The sequence below is a fragment of the Triturus cristatus genome, chromosome 12 (assembly GCF_964204655.1).
Source record: "Triturus cristatus chromosome 12, aTriCri1.1, whole genome shotgun sequence".
Classification (NCBI taxonomy): Eukaryota; Metazoa; Chordata; class Amphibia; order Caudata; family Salamandridae; genus Triturus; species Triturus cristatus.
Window position 1 is genome coordinate 855,379,360 of NC_140595.1, and position 18,402 is coordinate 855,397,761.

At 41.4% G+C, this 18,402-nt stretch overlaps 1 long non-coding RNA gene across 1 annotated transcript; it reads left to right on the forward strand.

Annotated features, from left to right (window-relative positions):
* Positions 1-2,910: 2,910 nt before the first annotated feature.
* Positions 2,911-13,390, forward strand: LOC146783102 (uncharacterized). Its single transcript, XR_014972256.1, has 4 exons — positions 2,911-3,098; positions 3,192-3,268; positions 10,458-10,568; positions 13,149-13,390. It is a non-coding gene; the product is annotated as an uncharacterized LOC146783102 (long non-coding RNA).
* The last annotated feature ends 5,012 nt before the right edge of the window (positions 13,391-18,402 follow it).

Consider the following 18,402-nt stretch of genomic DNA (forward strand, 5'->3'; position numbering starts at 1 on the left):
TTTCACCTAACCACTCATATTGAAAAATCTGGATATCTGCACCCCTCTCAATCGGGCTTCAGAACGCACCACTCCACTGAAACTACCTTTTTGGGAGTAACTGAAAAATGACGTCATTGCTTAGATCAGGGTGAGACCATGGCGCTCATTTTATTAGATCTGAGCGCAGCATTTGACACCATGTCTCACCCTATCCTGCTGAAATCTCTTCAGTTAGCAGGTGTGGAAGGCTCAGCCCTGCTATGGCTGTCCTCTTTTCTTAGCAACCGTTCATTTCAGGTCTTCTCTTCTGGTTTTTCTTCCACCTCTCGAGCTTCTGCATATGGGGTCCCACAGGGTTCTATCTTGAGTCCACTACTTTTTAATATCTATGTGCGTCCCCTTGCTACCATCGTTGAGGACGCAGGGCTCACCCTATACTCCTATACAGATGACACTCAAATCATTTTTTCGTTATCCTCCTCTAAAGACAATACGATATCTTCTCTAAGGAATAGTCTGCTCCAAGTTTCGAAATGGATGAATACCAACTGCCTTAAATTAAACGGGGACAAAACAGAGGTCATCATCTTGGGGAAAGATAAACATCTTTGGAACTATTCTCATTGGCCTCGAGAAATGGGTTTATTTCCTCAGCCGGTAACCCAAGCCCGTAATTTAGTTTCATTATTGACAGCCAACTTTCTATGCGGCAGCAAGCAGTGAGTACTGTGGGTACCTGTTTTTCCATACTACGATGGCTGCGGAAAATAATTTGGATGCTCCCTTTTTCTACACAAAGAACCGTAGTCCAATCCCTGATTATGTCCCGATTGGACTACGGGAACATACTCTACTAAGGATTAAATAGGGAACCCTTGAGGAGGCTGCAAATGGTCCAAAATTCTGCAGCGCGCCTTCTCTGCCATATTGCAAGGAGAGCCTCGGTTACTCCTTTTTTGCAGGATCATCATTGGCTCTGCATTAGCAACCGCATTAAATTTAAAGCTCTTTGTCATATTTTTAAAATAAAGCAAGGTGCAGCTCCAGTGTATCTACGGGAACTCATTTGCCCTTACACATCGTAACGTGCTCTGCGCTCCTCCGCCCAGGGTAACCTGACGCTTCCCAGATTTAAATTGACAAGAATGGGCGGACGCTCCTTCTCGTACCTTGGACCGAAACTCTGGAATTCCCTTCCTAATCATGTGAAGCAGGAACCCTCTTATCTAAAATTTCGCCGATACATTAAGACCTGGCTCTTCATTCAGCAATTGGCCTAGTTACTTAGTCTAATTCAGACTTACCTGCGCCGGGAAACCCTAATAGGGTAGCTGTGTGCCTAACAAATTCAATAATAATAATAATAATAATAATAGCTGCATCGCTGAAGTCGATCGTGAACAACAGTTGCATATCATCCGCGTAGTTGAAGATGTTTACTTTCATCATCTTAAGGGATCTGACCAAAGGTTGAATGTAGATGTTGAATAAGTGGGGGGAGAGAAAGAACCCTTAGGGCACATCAAAGCTCACCGATTGGAATCCATCCTTCACGAACGATGTCACCCAATTCAATGCTGCGCCCCATAACCCCGCAGCCCAGACTCGGTCAGCCAACAGTCAGCCAACAAAGTATGCTCCACCGTGTCAAAGGTTGCCGACATGTCAAGCAGCACTAAATCCTAAGTGCTCCCCTTATCCAGTTCTCTTTGCAATTCAAAACGGATGTAACCACTGCTTCAGTGGAGTGTGCTGGTCGAAACCCCGCCTGACACTGGTCCAGAAACTCTGACTCCTCAAAGAAATCGCAGAAATGTTGAGCCACGTAGGCTTCCAAGATCTTGGCTAAATACGGGAGATTGGGTACTATGACTACCTTTTTAAAGGATTTAGGTACCAGGCCTGAGCTGATAGAGTAGTTAAGAAATTGTCGCAGACTGTCTCCATCAGAGGTTGCCACCTCTCTAAGGACTCTCGGAGGACAGAAGTCGGTAGGCGAACCTGATTTAACTTTCGTCATAAGCTCCATCAGGTTGTCCTGTGAAACATTGGGGAAGTGCGAGAGCGTAAGGCTATTTGTGTACCCTGGCGGGGAGTCGGGAGCAGACAAGCCTAAGTGGATGCTCCTTTTAATTGCGGCAATCTTGTCCACAAAAAAATCATGAGAGTGTCACACAGACTCTGTGACGGTGTGATAGTGAGGGTCACCCTATCTGAATTAGATAGTTTGTTGATGATTCAGAAAATTTCCTTGGATTTATTGGATGACTTAAGGATTTTATTCGTGAAATGGCTAACTTTAGTTTGCTGTACTAGAGACTTATACATTTTAAGTTGTTGGATATAACTGGTTCTCAGAGCTGGCGAATATTCCAAATGCCATTTTCTTTCTGCGCATGGGAGATTCGGTTTCACTATTATCAGATCGACCGAGAACGATTTATCGGCCTTGTGGTTTCTTGTCTTGTTACAAACTGCAAATCCAAAAATGTTGTCTACGCTGTGACATGTCTGTGTAAAAAGATATATATTGGAAAAACATACAAAGAAGTGCGAAATTGTATTGTGCAACATCGTTCACGTTTGAAAAAATAAAACCCTCACTGCCCCAATGATTGAACATTTAACAACTCTTAACCACAGATTTGATGATTTTACATGGACTGTATTATCGCTGATAATTAAGAACAACTACAGAGGCGGCGATCCGTAAGTATTATTGGCACAGAGGGAGACATTAATTATGAAATTCAACACGGCACTGCACGGCCTCAACGAGTTATCTGAAGTCAAAAAACTCTAAAAGGCAACAGTCTGAACAAACGTGGACTTCATGTCCCACAATACCCGGAGGTGCCTGACCTCTCAGTTCCCCTTCCAGGTTATATTAGAGGAACCAGTGTTGCAATGGCCTCATTGCTGCCGATTTGGAAGCAGAGTAGCGTGTTCGAGTGATATTTCCCGCTGTGTGGAGAAAGAATTACAGGCAAGTGTCGCGCAGCACCATGCGCGCGCAGGATTCTTTCTTCACCGAGCGCTCACAGTCATTCCACTCATTGTTTGCAGATAATGGACTGACACCGCTGAGCTGTCCCACACGTCACATACATTTGAAGGTAGGATCTCTTCCCTTTGGTCCTCAGCTGCACGAGGAGCTGTCCCATTCAGAACATTTAATTGCTAATGCCCTAATGTTTAACCCTCTGTAGCTTCGATCCCAGTATAACATTTGAAGCAACGTTTCTGGACAGCAGATCCTGTGGAACAACACCACACCACGATTAAGGTACCTAAAATATTCCCTGTCTGTAAAGTAATGGTGGTACACGGGGGTGTCAGAATGAAAACCAACAATATTTCTTTTAGTTTTGCAGAGCCAAAATACCAAGTCCAAGTCCTGAAGAGAATCCCGGATTTGTTGGGGATTCGAAACGAGTTGGCTTTGAGTATGGGGGACTGTTGATGGGGTGTGTCATGAAGAATGTGAAATAATATTTCCCTCAGCAGCTTCTGACAATACCCACCAGTAGGTTAGGTATCCCCATCCTCTCACAGGCAGGAAAGGAAACATGTGTTGCGAAAATGAGTAACTGTCTGTCTGGTGTTAATATGGATGTAGTGCTGGTTTAATTTCAGGCTGGCACACATGAGTTATTGATGGGTTTTTTGCGCTTATTGATTTGTTGTTAGTTTTTGCAAAAACGTTCCATATACTATTATTTTTTCTCACAAGTCTTTTTTTTGCACTTTGTAAATGTTGTATATAGTTCTATTTCAAACGTTTTTGAATTGTGCGATTTACTAATGTGATGTTTCTTTGAAAAGACATGCTCGATTGATTTATGAATGTCTTTGTTGAAATATCAAAAATAAGCTAAATAAAGCTTGAAAACTTTGGAATTAAAGGTCTAAGGTTTATCATAACTCTAATCAAAATAACCCCCCAAGACATCTTGTTTGCTTATCTCAATATCGAGGTGGTCCAGTCTGGAAAGTTACGGACCCAAGCCTTGCTTGATCGCACTGTAAGACCCAGCCAGGGCAGTTTGGCAAAGTGGATGGATATTTGGATTATGGCTGCTACGCCCCCCCATTTTTTTCCTGTTTCCCGGTTGGCATATACTCACTAGGGAGCGCTGCCAAAATGTCAGGGGATGATTCCCTTGTCAGCCACGTTTCCATCCGTAACAGTAAATCTGGAGCTTCTGACTCAAGGAGATGAAAGATCTCCGCTCGATGTTTAGCCAGAGAGCATGCGTTAAGATAGATACCCTTGGCGTCTGCCCTCTCACTTGTTTACGCTGAGGGTTGGCTCTCCTTACCCTGTGCTTCTTGTTAGGACTGACCTGGCAACCCTCCTCTAGATCGACTTTCCTGGGGGGGCTCAATGGCCCTACTTCCTTCGGGAAGGATAGGAGGGTACTAGGGATACTAGAAGTCTCATTTGCCACAGCCAGCAGAGCTTTCCTATCATAGGAAATAAAATGGGCATAGTTACTGGCTCCTCGCCACATCCGGCCGCGGATGGGCGCGGATGGGCACAGATGGGCTTGCCTTTGGCGTGCCTTCGGCGCACGCCCGCCGCACAGTTGCACCTTGTATGGATCTTTATGGCAAGCCTGCCCTCTCCCCCGCCCCTTACCAATCAGGAAGCTGATTGGACCCACAACAACTAATCAGTGTCTCGCAAGCCCTGCTGGAGGCTGACGCTCTACTAACACCAAGCAACGCTGCAGTGAACTAAAAGGTGAGGAATTCAATTTTAAAAGATTCACTTTCAATTTAAAAAGGTTAAATTTCAAATTCTGTGTAACGAAGGACAGAGCAACCTGCAATATTTAAACATATAACAGAGCAGGTAAACCAGATAAAACATCACTTTTACATTACCGGCGCAGTCGCGCCATTCGTGGATTTTTATGGCAAGTCTGCCCTCTCCCTGGCCCCTCACCAATCAGGAAGCTGATTGGAACCCCAACAACCAATCAGCGTCTCGCAAGAACCGCTGGAGGCTGACGCTCTACTAACACCGAGCAGCGCTACCGTGAAGTAAAAGGCGAGCAATTCAATTTTAAAAGATTCACTTTCAATTTAAAAAGGTTCAATTTCAAATTCAGTGTAACGAAGGACAGAGCAACGTGCAATATTTAAACATGAAACAGTGCAAGTAAAACAGGTAAAACATCGCTTTTACATAACAATAAGGTGAAGTGCACCACGGGTATAGGTGATCAAATAAAACACTCCAATGCCTTCCAGAAATACGAGTATAGCCCCTCAAGCACCCTTGAAGGAGATACTCCAACTGGGGACCACAGAGGAATACTAGGAATATGATCCCCGCCCCCCAACAAGAGACACTATTATGTGGGTCTCACTACTACAGGGACATCTGAGAAATGCAGGGGTCCCTCTGGAGCAGTACAGTACAGCTGGTATCGCTTTCAGAGATTGATGGGGAGCAGGATTTTTTACGGTCCTTGTCCGCTGGAGCAGAAAATTCACGTGAGGCCCTGTTTCCCCATCTCTTCGGGACTAGGTCCAATCTTTGATGCTTCAGTGAAGTGTCACCTGCAGGGAATCCTGAGTCCAGGAATCCTGATCCATCTCCCCTACCCCCTTCGCCCGCACAATAATGTCCTTAGCTGTGGAATACAAAGATGTGAGGAATTCCTCACGGTTGTCCGGATCATCAAATTCTCTGTTCATACAGTCGAGATTTATCTGTGGCCTTTCTTTCCCTCAATCTGTCAGATTTCGTACAATGGGGCTACAGCGTCAGTATAGCAAAGCAAAAAACACCACACTTATTTACTCACTCCGGCATCCCAAATCGACATTGATATCTGCCTTGGGTTTGTGAACTACTGTGACATCATGCATCGGATGACCCCTTTAAAACATCGCTGAAAGGTTCTATATAATGGCTGGTTCCAGTAGACCATTCCGTGTGATGAGTTTTCAGAGGGTCAGCCACAATGACAGAAATTTCCTCTGCCAGAGGGTGATTTCAGGAGAGAAATCAGGTCCAACACATATCTTGGCCCCCTTGTACAAGAATGGTCTGTTGTGCTGTTTGGCAGTGAAATGAGTTGTTGAAACAGAAAGTAGGCAATAATTGTCCTAGGAGTGTTATGATGGGTATCCCCTTTAGGGCACACCCCTTGGGCTATCTAGAGTTCTACTCATGGTGGGAACTGCAAACCCGTCAGCTCAAGCAGAAAGGTAGATGAGAAGCTGGTCATATTCTGCCCTTCAGCCCCCTCTGGTACTCTAAAAAACAGGGACATTATTCCTCCAACTCCGGTCTTCCATCTCTATCAATTTCCCATGGATGTGCCAAACCTCGCTGCCAATGTCAGGCCCTGTTTCCAGATGGTCAGGCAGTCCTCCATGGCCTCCACCCTGCGGTCTGTGGTTCAAACCACTTACTAATGGTATGAAGTACGCTCTGTAATCATTTCAGGTCTGCAGCCATGGATTTAGTGTCTCTGCACATCGAGTCCATGGTCAATTTGATGCTCGTAAGTTTCTTAATGAGGGCCTCAAGAGGGACTTCTGCCATTGTATTTACGGGACGTTTCGACCTACCAGACACAACTTCTGTGGTCATAAGCCGACGCATGGATTTATCCTTGACATTAGGGCCTGCGGCGCTTAAAATATGAAGGGCCGGGTAAAAGTGAGGGGGGTAAATCGTCCCTTTAAGTGTGGAAAATAACTCACAAGATCAGGAGCCTCACATAGACAGACACGGCGAAACGTATGCCTGAGAGGTCACACAGCCTGCAAAGAAGGAGTGGCGTGAACCAAAACAGAGGCCTCCAACAAACAGTCTTTCCTGACACCCACAAAGAGAAAATTGCCAGAAGTCCCACCAAGAGAAGGGTTTGATTTGTAGGTCCTATGGCACCAGCAATGGAGAGACATGGGTACCTCAGGTATATTTCCAAGTGGGCCCTTACAAAATTGTGGAGAGCGATTGTGCAGCAGTAATCCCTACTCTGAATAGCAAATGACACACAATTGATGGATGGAATGCAGAACAAATCAAAACATTCACCCCCAGTCAAGAGATCTGGGTTAAATCAATCCTTCTTTTGCTCACCATGCCACCTCAGTTTAGACCTGACCATATGCAAATCAGTCTTGACCCTGTGCCTTCTTGGAACAGTCCAGCCCCAACTGCCAAGTCAGGTCCTCTCTGGGCCGGAAACAAGCATCCTAGGACTAGTTTTGTGGTTTCACCCCTCTTCAGCCAGGATAGCTTGAACCCAGTAGCACAGTGAGCCCGGGACCTACGTCTTGGTATACCCGGCGCACTTAGGGCGAGAATGCAAAAGACACACAATGGATGGACGGAATGCAGAACAAATCAAAACGTTCTCCCCCAGTCAAGAGATCTGGGTTAAATCCATAATTCATTTGCTCACCATACCAACTCAGTTTAGACATGACCATATGCAAATCAGTCTTGACCCTGTGCCTCATGGGAACAGTCCAACCCGAACTGCCAAGCCAGGTCCTCCGTGGACCGTAAACAAGCATCCTAGGACCGGTTTTGGGGTTTTACCCCTCTTCGGGCTGGATAGCTTAAATCCAGTGGCACAGTGAGCCCGCGACCTACATCTAGGCATACCTGGCGTACCTAGGGCGAGAAAGCAAAAGACACACAATCGATGGATGGAATGAAGAACAAATCAAAACATTCTCCCCCAGTCAAGAGATCTGGGTTAAATCCATCATTCTTTTGCTCACTATGCCACCCCAGTTTAGACCTGGGCATATGCAAATCAGTCTTGACCCTGTGCCCCATGGGATCAGTCCTGCCCAAACTGCCAAGTCAGGTCCTCTCTGGAGTGGAAACAAGCATCCTAGGACTAGGTTTTGTGGTTTCACCCCTCTTCAGCCAGGATAGCTTGAATCCAGTGGCACAGGGAGCCTGGGAACATTCTCCCCCAGTCAAGAGATATGGGTTAAATAAATCATTCTTTTGCTCACCATGCTACCCCAGTTTAGACCTGGCCATATGCAAATCAGTCTTGACCCTATGCCTCAAGGGAACTTTCCAGCCTTAACTGTCAATCAAGGTCCTCCCTAGACTGGAAACAAGCATCCTAGGACCGGTTTCGGTGTTTCAATATGGATTGACAGATGTGTCAGAAACTCTGACGCATCTGTTGATGGAAAAGTCACGCATTGCTGGAGTCATGTCGCAAGCACGACGCCACTCCAGCAATGCTATGGGGCACCCTATGCCTAACATGCTGCGTCACTCCTTACGCCTGCTTCAAGGAGGCACAGGGTTTTGACGCAGCATGGATGTAAAAGTGACTCAGTGAAATCTTGTAGATTTCACTGCGTCACTTTTACGTGGCTTCCTGCGACGGAACGCCCACCCGCATACATTAACCCCTTGGCTGTGGCAGGAATTCCGCTGCAGCGCTGGGGGGGGTTTGGGGGCACTACGGTGGCGCCGTGCTCATGACGGAACCACTCCGTCATGAGTCACGGTTGAGCTGTGCTCATGACGGAGTGGTTCCGTCATGACTCCGCCCACGGCGCTAATCGCCCGCACAGGCGGGGAATTAGCGCCGCGTGGGCGGAGCGGCCGCCAACGGCCGCAGCATGATGGAACCACTCCGTCATGAGCACACGGCACCCGTGGCTCATGACGGAGTGGTTCCGTCATGAGCAGGGATGGGGTTAAACCTGACGAAGGTTTTAATGTGGCGCAGGGCTTCACAACATGACGCATCTCCCTAGATGCGTCACATTGTAAATGGGCCGCAACTTTTACGCTGCCGATGTGTCACAAAAGTGACACAACGACTGTGCAAAAGTGACGCAAGGGGCTTGAAAATCTGCCACTTGGTTTTTTAGGATAGTGTTATTTGTCCTACTTTAAGGCAATCTGGGATAATGCCTAGGTGAAGGAAGGCATTAATTATCTTTGTCCAGACTGGGATAAAGAAGATTTGATCTCCTTGAAGATATTCAGTGGTAACGGATCTATGAAGTGATTAGAGGGTTTCAATGCTGTAAGAAAGTTGTAGATGTTGCTTTCATTGAGGGATGTGAATGAATGCCAAGAAGCACTGTTTTTTGGTGAGTGTCCTGTGGGAACCCCAGACTCAACTATCAGTAAAGGGGGCAGATTGGTGTGAGGAATGATCGGAAGGGACATCCTCGCTGTCTGCAGATTCTTTTTGCTCTGAAAGAAGGCAGCAAAATCATTGGATTTTGGAAAAATGATTGCCCGATTGAAAGAAGGATTGGGATGATTGACCGATTGTTATTTTACCAGTTCAAAAATATTTAGGCTTTTTTTGGCTAGATTCAGCTGGGTTCTAAAGATACTAGCTTTCGAAACTTCAATTTGTTTATTGTAGGTGTTCCTCACCGTTTGTAGGTTTTTTAGGTGATCAATGGACAGCGAAGATCTCCAAGCTCTTTCTGCTAGTCTCAGGTTGCGTCTTTCCACTTTTGGCCGTCTTGGATCAAGGTTTAGAGTCTATGGTGGATATTCCTTTTAGTTGTAAGGGGGCAACTGAGCCAAGGATGTACAAGTTGGAAGTGTTGTAATGATCATTGAGAATGTTTCAAATATGATAGCTGACTATTCATTTTAATACACATTGAGAAATATATATATTTATATTACATATTACTAGGAAAGTTAAAATACATAAAACGATGACTAATAATTTTAAGAAAAAGTCCTGAAGAAAAAAAATTCTAAACAAAATGTAAAAGGAAATGTATTATATTTAGATTAAGGTTTAAAAAACACAACAATTTTATTTGTAATAAATGTTTTATTATAATTGATAACTTATATCAAAAATATTCCAAAAATACAATAAAATATAATTTATTTTTAAAGTAAACCTATTTATTTATATAAATAAGAAAAATGGCAAAATGTTTCCATTGACTTCAATCGAAAAAAATATTATTTAGTTTTACTTTTTTAGCTTTACGTAAACGGTTTAGCCTCTGTTTCTACTCTCGATATAGTGTCGTGGTCAAAATCGGAAGAAGGTCACATAGGAACAATTTAATTTACTTTTATGACATTTTGGTAAAGAAATGTATTGAAGGGAGAAATTGAGGAAGATGATTTTTAGTAAAAAAAAAATGACTTTTTTATGCAGTTTTACATTCCTATGCAAGTTGTTTTCATATGCACACATCAGACTGTTGGTTTTATTAAAATATAGGCTTAGAAAAAGTGCCAAAAATCATGATAGCACCTTTTTAGCACCTTTTTATAAACCTATTTGAAATAAAAACAAGATTGACTTTTTTTTTGGATCAGTAAATTGTTTTCGCGTTTTCCTATCCATTTCTTTTGAGATTTGAATATGTTTTTTACGTTTTTTTAAATAAATAAATGTTTTGGGTAACCTGACTACTGAATTGTGTTATTTGTGGGTCATCGAAAAATGCAATATGATTATTATTTTTTTCAGTTTCTTTTTGGATAGGTTGTATGGATTTGTGGTGAACTGTTTTGATTCTTGGATTATTTGAGACCCTTGGTGAGGGGTATCCTAAAATGGCAAGAAAGAAGACAACTACAGGTATAAAGTGAAGGAATATATCATTTAAAAACAAAATAATTTAAAAAATGCCAAATCAATTAGTTTATAAACAGAAAACAGGAGAGTACTTTTAGAAGCCATTAGTTGTTGTTAGTAGTGTAAAATGTAGGCAATACATTCCAGGTAATCATATGTTCCCAGCAATGAAATTGATGAATCTGCCAATCGATATACTGATATTTCTTTACCTTTGTTTGGATCTCCAATGGCTCAGACTACCTGACAATGATTGTGCTATTCTCCTTTCCTTGAAACCTTGTTCTTCTATATAAAATTTCCAGGAAATGATAGTTTGGGTTGACTTATTCCTATTGAGTTGTTGAAAGAATAATGCCATCCCTCTATAGCATTATTGGTTTTCGCACTTCCTTCTAAGCAGGTTAAGCAACAGCTCTGCCATTCAGTAGCAAACATTTGTTTCCTTCTGTGACCCAACCTCCTTAGATGCCCAATCCATGGCTTTGAAGTAATTTAGAAGTGAAGCCAATTTTTCCTGGTTTAGTGAAAAACTCTCCGATTGTATAATTGAAGTGTAGAAGTCATCCATACATTCAGGAGGTACAAAACAGAATGTTCATATTGCAATTTACTATTTCACATATAATCATCAGATAAGGATGTTTTTTTAATTTGCTGCTAATATGCCGGGGAAAATTGAAAAAACATCCTTGACTTTGTGTGTTTAGATACATTTTACTAATTGCATTAATCATTTGTAATTCAAAGGCAAATATTATTTTCCTAGGACTTTTGTATATTTTAGATTTTACAACTGATAATATTTCTGTGTAAGTTGAGGATTGTTTGCCAGGAAGTACACTGTAAACTAATGGGATGTAGTAATAATAAGGTTAGCATGAATTGTTAAAAATTTGGGTGAATGGATGGGGAGTTGAGTTAAAAGTGCCATTCATCATCCAAATGTTGCTATTCTCTATGGTTACTATGTTATAGATTGTACTAAAAATTAGCATTTGTTTAAGAGGGTTCTCACTATCATAGAGTGGAAAAGGTTTGGTAGTAAAAGCGACAGTAAGATCAGGGGGATGTGTCATGTAGTTCCCACTAATCCATAGGATCTTCGCATTTGTTGACAAAAAAAACTTTGGGTGAGGTTCTCAAACTGCTTACATGCACCCCCTTAGTATATGTTGACCTTGAGACCAGCTGGCTCACAGTGCACCATAAGCCCCCCTAACCCAAACAAGGGGCAAATGGTTTCTGGCAACCACTGAACATGACAACATAACAGAGCTAGAATCTTTTCGCGCAATCACTCGCACACTCTTGTTCTCAGAAAAGTATACAGTGAATACACAATGGGACATTTTCAATATATTTATTGAACCAACTATATTTTTGTATTGAATACATGTGCTGTGATAATCAGTAGACAGAAGCAGATGAAGGTGATTACAAGCAGAGTAAATAGCAGATACAGTTCCACCATGGTGCGAAGACAGGGTATATATGCAGGCATATAATAAAAGGTGGTAATCAGACGTACTCCTACTATGCAATCCCTACTCGATGCATGTCTACAGTGTATGTAGGAGTAGAGCCAAGAATCTCCCCATGGATGATCCAACTCGTTTACCTGGTGGAAAAGAGTGTAGGACCCTGTCTTGGTCACAAACTGGACCTCCTCATGGAGATGTTAGACAGCTGCTTAGCAAAGCCTCATCATGCAGGACCTTTCAATGGCAAAGGAATTGTCTCCTCTGCCAACCACCGGAAATGCTTCTTTATTTATAAAAAAAAGACCCTTGTGATGAATACGCAGATTAGCATTGTTATGGATATGAAGATAGGCCTGTTGCCCCGTGTATAAAGATAGAATGACATTTGTACAGCATGTGAAAAGGCCTTGTACTCCGTGTTGGAGGCATCATGATAGTGTTGCACAAAGCTGGATGTATAAGCAAAGCAGTTTCAGAGAAAATAATCTAATATTGTCATGCATGCACGTGAATATGTGCAAAAGGTCACAGCATTATTGTGATTGGGCAGAAAAAAGACAATGTAAGAAAATGTGCAGCGTTGCTACATGGCACATAACAGAAGGTAATTTCAGAGTATGATTATGGAGTTTGTCTCTAAGGATTACTGGTCAGTTTTTGTAATTCTTTTTAAATTTCGATTCATGCGCATACTACTGGCACCATGCATGGGGATGTTTTGGGCTACCTCCCTCAAAACTGAGACTGTGTTGGATGCAAGTGTCTTTATTTATTGAATATTTTCTCTTAGTTAAATATATCCATTGCAGAGGCAGAGTGGTTATGGTTCTGTGTTTTGTTTCTACTGTGTGACTAAGAATAACCGCTCTGCCTTTGCAGTTGGATGACAAATATTCAACACACCTCCAAAGACTCCTGGGTTCAGTTAATCTCTCCTTACGATAAATATTGCCGCCATATTTTGAAACTCTCATACCACGTTTTGATTTAATGTAATTGGTTTGTCTTGTATTTTCCATCTTGAATGATCTGCAAAAAAAACTGAAAAAAATATATATAACTATGATGTTATAATGTTTAATATTTTTTTCTTCTTTAGGATTGATCGTCCTGAGCAGTAACAATTAAAATTGTAAGGTTAAGTGATGGTGTCTGTTGAGAAAAAGTTTGGCAATTTGCACTGACGAAACTGAGGAAAATAAGTCTATGTTACTTTCCAGTTCTCAAAAAAGAATGTGGTTGATATTGATCTGTTATATTATATGTTAGACATGTTACCTTTTGATTTGTTCCTTGAAATGTTGTCATCAGGTTGTATGTTGGTTAATAAAGGTGTTGATATATGTTGTGGTCTTTGTTTATATGTGGTGTATCTAAGATTAGAAAGCATTATTATAAGGATTATTTTCAAATTGTTATGCCTTTCCAAAGTGTCAGTGATTACTTTGAATTTTTAAATTATTTACCTTTCCTTATCATTTTTCTTTAGGAATGATTTGATGATTTGAGAACACTTTTTCGTTTGTACAACATATCTTCTTTTTTTAAGTTTTGTAGTTTGTTTTTCTGCTCTACAAAGCAAAAAAGATCTTAGATATGCTCCTTTGACAATGTCCAGCACCTTCCCTGAGGTAAGGCTTGGTGAAGTTGGAATAGTAACTCTGCCCCGCAGTTGCTGTCCAGCACCTTCCATGAAGTAACACTTGTCAGAGTTGGAATAGTACATCTGCCCCGAGTCACTGTCCAGTACCTTCACAGTGTATACTGCAATTCGTCTTTAAAAAATAAAATGAACATTGTCAATGTTTTGAAAATGTTAACATTAACCCCTTCGCTGCGGCGCAAATTCTGCCGTAGCGCTGGGGGGGTTTGGGGGGGTTGACGGCGCCGCTGTGCTCATGACGGAACCACGCCGTCATGAGTCACGGGTGAGCTGTGCTCATGACGGCGTGGTTCCGTCATGACTCCACCCACTGCGCTAATCGCCCGCACAGGCGGGGAATTAGCGCCGCGTGGGAGGAGCGGCCGCCAACGGCCGCAACATGACGGAACCACTCCTTCATGAGCACAGCGCACCCGTGGCTCATGACGGAGTGGTTCCGTCATGAGCGGGGAACGGGTTAAATAAAAAAACACAATATTTTTGTTTATTAGCTTACATTATGGTCAAATTAGAAAACCTTCACAATCATTTTGTTGTCTTCAAAATTCACTGAAACATTTCTGAAAATGGAAAGCAATATATTCTATTATTCTATTTGTTGCATATAGCATACCTTGGTATTTGTATGCCTCTAAATCATGCAAGTTATGCTTACTTTAAGAGATTGACAGAAGTTTTTCACAGTATGTGTCACTCCCCTTTACTCAGGAGCATATGGTTACATCAGAAGGCAATGTACCACTGAGTAAAAAATGGTGGACACCTGTATTTATATGTTTTTAGGTATAAACTATTATTTATATTATAATAAGTGTTGTACACTATTTTTTTCAGAAACAAAATGTGACTAAATGTATAATTATTATTAGGGTAACATTTAACATGTGTTTGACCTTCTTTGAAGACCTTGTCCAGAATCTTGGCAGGGGACAGGGTGTTTGGCTATGTAGTAATCAAAGTAAGTCAGAACTTTTAAATCTACATGGTGCTTTACTATTGGAGAGCACATTTATAAAATGTTCTAATGTTTGTTTTGTTATATATATTTTTTTGGAAACATTCGTGAAGGGTTGCGATCTTTTATATTGTATTGCGTTGATAAATAGTGATGTTTACACAATTTGCATAATATGGCATTGTTTTGCGTTTTGTTGCTTGGTGGCATCAACTTGAATTATTTGCGTATTGTTGCAATGCATTGAGTTGACTTGCAATATTTTTTATTGTGTTGTGCTCTGTTGCATGAAGAGGCACTTCACACAAGTAGTTTTCTCATAAAAATGTTGCAAAAAATAGGATATGGTATAATATAAATATATCGTCTATGTTCATATAATTCTAAGTGTCTGTTACCCATATTTATTAGCATTTTTTTGTATTAGAAAAATTGCATGGTAAAGGTTTGCGAGGTAAAAGTCTGCATGGTAAAGTTATGTGTGGTATTGGTTAATGTAATGTAATTTTATGTATATCCATGGTTAAGACATGTGTGGTAATGGCATAAGCGTGGTACACATTGCGTGGTAAAGGCATGTGTTGGACTATCATACAACCTTTGCGCAAGACATTGTGTAATGTACAAAGCAATTTATGGTTAGGCAGGCGTAGTTGAGTACAGTCAGCCTTGGGATGACCTAACTGCTCATTTTGGAGTATTTTGAGACAACTGCAGTTTCTTTGTCATTGTTTGCTGCACAATACAGTGATTTCCAAAAAGCAAAATACCAGTGAATCAGGGATAAGACTGTGGAGAGCTTGCCCTCTTGCTCTGCCCTTGCGGTGATGAAGACCATGAGTATTAAGTACACAGAGGTCAAAATGTTGCACTCTATTATGTTTGGACTATTTGTTGTAAAAGCTTCACCAACCACAGAACTGTTGCTGTCTCTAGGCAGAGTAACTTTGTAACAACGTATGTATTATGATTAATATAGGCTAAGCACTGTTCAGTATTTGTGTATGTTACACGTGGGTGATACCTCTTTGCATCTTGTTGTGTGCTTTAAGTACCTCCATATCACCACATTTTGTAGCACCTTGCTTTGGACACAAATCGATGAATACCCTTAGCAAGATCTTCTGAAGCAGATGTTTTTCAGCAGAAAGCTTCCTTCATTAATGTCTTATGTGCATTGAGTCTAGACATTTCTGATTTGACAGACTCTCAATCAGTAAACATTTTTCAAAATAATGTGAAGGAACCATTTTCTTTTTTATATAAATGTGATTCTTCAGATATGTTTGGAATACAGGTTTGTCCCATCATTTATTCACACAAATTCAACAATCCCCATAACTGCAGGTATGTGGCCCTAAGGTAACACAGCAGGCAAAATGTGTGGTAATGGTGACAGATCAGATTTAAAGCAAAGCCTTCTGTGATTGTCTGAAAGACAGAAGGCCTAAACGTTCTGTTTTCACTAACCATTGTGATATCTGTTTTACCGGAAAAGAGCTCTAACCTGTTGGAAGAATCTATTTGGGAATCTCTTAAAAGCCAGGATCTGAAATGGATTACCACAGCCTCCTCTACCTGCCTAAGATTGGGAAGGTTCTGGACATCATCTGCCCACATACAAATTTGAGAGTTGTCGACCTGAACCAGGTCTGATAATGACTTGCCAACAAACTCACATGGGATCAGCAAAAATGAGAAGCCATATGGGATCTGGGGATGCTAGTACTATAATCCACCAGTCAGTAATTTCAGGCTGTTCCCAAAATAACAAAGTTCATGAATTTTAAATTTCTCTTTGCCTTTATTGCATTGCGCTCACCTATATGATAATATACGTTTCTTGCCTACACTTATTTTAGTCCATCAGCGTAAAAGCCCAGAAATGTATTAGAGCTTACATTCAATAGTCCATACTCTTTTAATCAGCTGTCATAAAAGGAACAAATGAAATGTGACTTTCCATGCCAGTGTAACAGATCCATATCTGCTGTGCTTTGACTAAATTTGTACTTCACAAATGCCAAATATATACTTAAATAAATTGTGGAACCTCAAGGCATGATTAGAGCCCGCCATAATTGACCCATGTTAATAGAACATGCCTAGTCATGAACAAGTTGGGAGAGGTCCACAGGATAAATTATTGATTTAATCATTATAACTTTATCTGTGTTTCATGGACTGCAAATGCCAATTTTCTCTTTGAATAATTGTCGCAGCTAGTGTTTGGACCTAAGTGTTCATTTAATGGTAATGATTTTTACAAGGACGTATGGTCAGAGACAAAAAAAAGTTCTAAGTACATCAAACCTTCATGTATCTGTTTTTTAAGATGTACTCATTGGAACTCAGAATGGGAACTTGTAATTTTGATTTAGTTTACTGGACACTCAAATTTTTGTTTTCTTGTGCATACTTTCCTTCAAAGAAAATGTGCTTTTAGAACACACCTCAATGTATTCTGTCTATAAAAATAAATATGGAATGTACTCTACAATGCATCTCAAACCTCATTAGATAAATCTGCAGAGACCTGGAGGCTATTATTTAAGTACAATTATATTTGTTGATGTGATTCAAGTTTTGAGATGGATTTGGGATGTGAGCATGTCCCTGGGAATTGTGTACGTGCCACCTTCAAAAATCTCTTGAGCCTTCTTCAGGGAGCAGTAGAGAGATCATTACGGAGGTTTGGGAAAGATAAGGTGTCCCTGATGCAATGTGTCTGTCATAAAACTAGAGGAATTCAAGTGCCAGAAGCAGAGTGGCAGCCCCTTGATCTGGGCACAGCATGTGTGTATGAGACAGGGCAGAGGGCAGAGCTAAAGCCCTCCTTCATGAACACAGCTTGAGTGTCTGTTATTATGGACCCACAGTTAGGGCATACAGATATCAACAGTGAATTTTAACACACCGCTAGAGAAGCTGCAAGAAAAGATTTGCATTGAAGGAGGTCATGATATGAATGAGAGATCTGGTGCTCTTGGAGAAACCACCCAAGTTTTGTCATGAGGAATTGGGGCAGTGCTGTGTGACAATCGAAGGTGAGTGTGAAGCATGTAGACAAGTGGTATATGCAAAATGAACATTCTGTTTGAATTGCAGCCACACTGGACTGAATCAAGTGCCCTGGGAGTCATCTGTCTTATATCATTTGATGTACCTTGAAAGGAGTGATGCCCTGCTTTGTACAGTAAGCTGTCCAGGATGAATGCCACATCTTTTGTGTAGGTTTCACTGTGGTTCCTTTGACTGTCTTAGATGGGTATTGATTTGCAATGGAAGGGGACTTTAAACATAAAGTGGAATCAGATAGAGCACACTGAGAAGATGCAGTCACTATAAGTGAAAGTGTTTCAACAGTAAAGCAAGCTAACGTCATGTGGAGCATGTGGGCTCCACCTTTTAATTATATGAAAAGAATGGCAAAAAAGGTTAGGAAGAGTCCCAAGGGTCTATCTTATTCAATGGGAGAGACAAAGCACTACTGCAGCGGGACTGCATTCAAATGGCTCCATGACAACTGCAGATGAAGATCTCACTGCACCAATAAGGCTAGATGCCTATAATGTCGCAAACATATCCACCCCCAAAAGAGCCATAAATGATGTCTAGAGACGCAAGACTAGCCATTGCTTACAGTATACTCTCTGTATCACAGGTAAAACCTGAGAATGTGTTACAATTGTTTATCCATTAAATTGGAACACCAAAGATTTCCCTTTTCAGAGT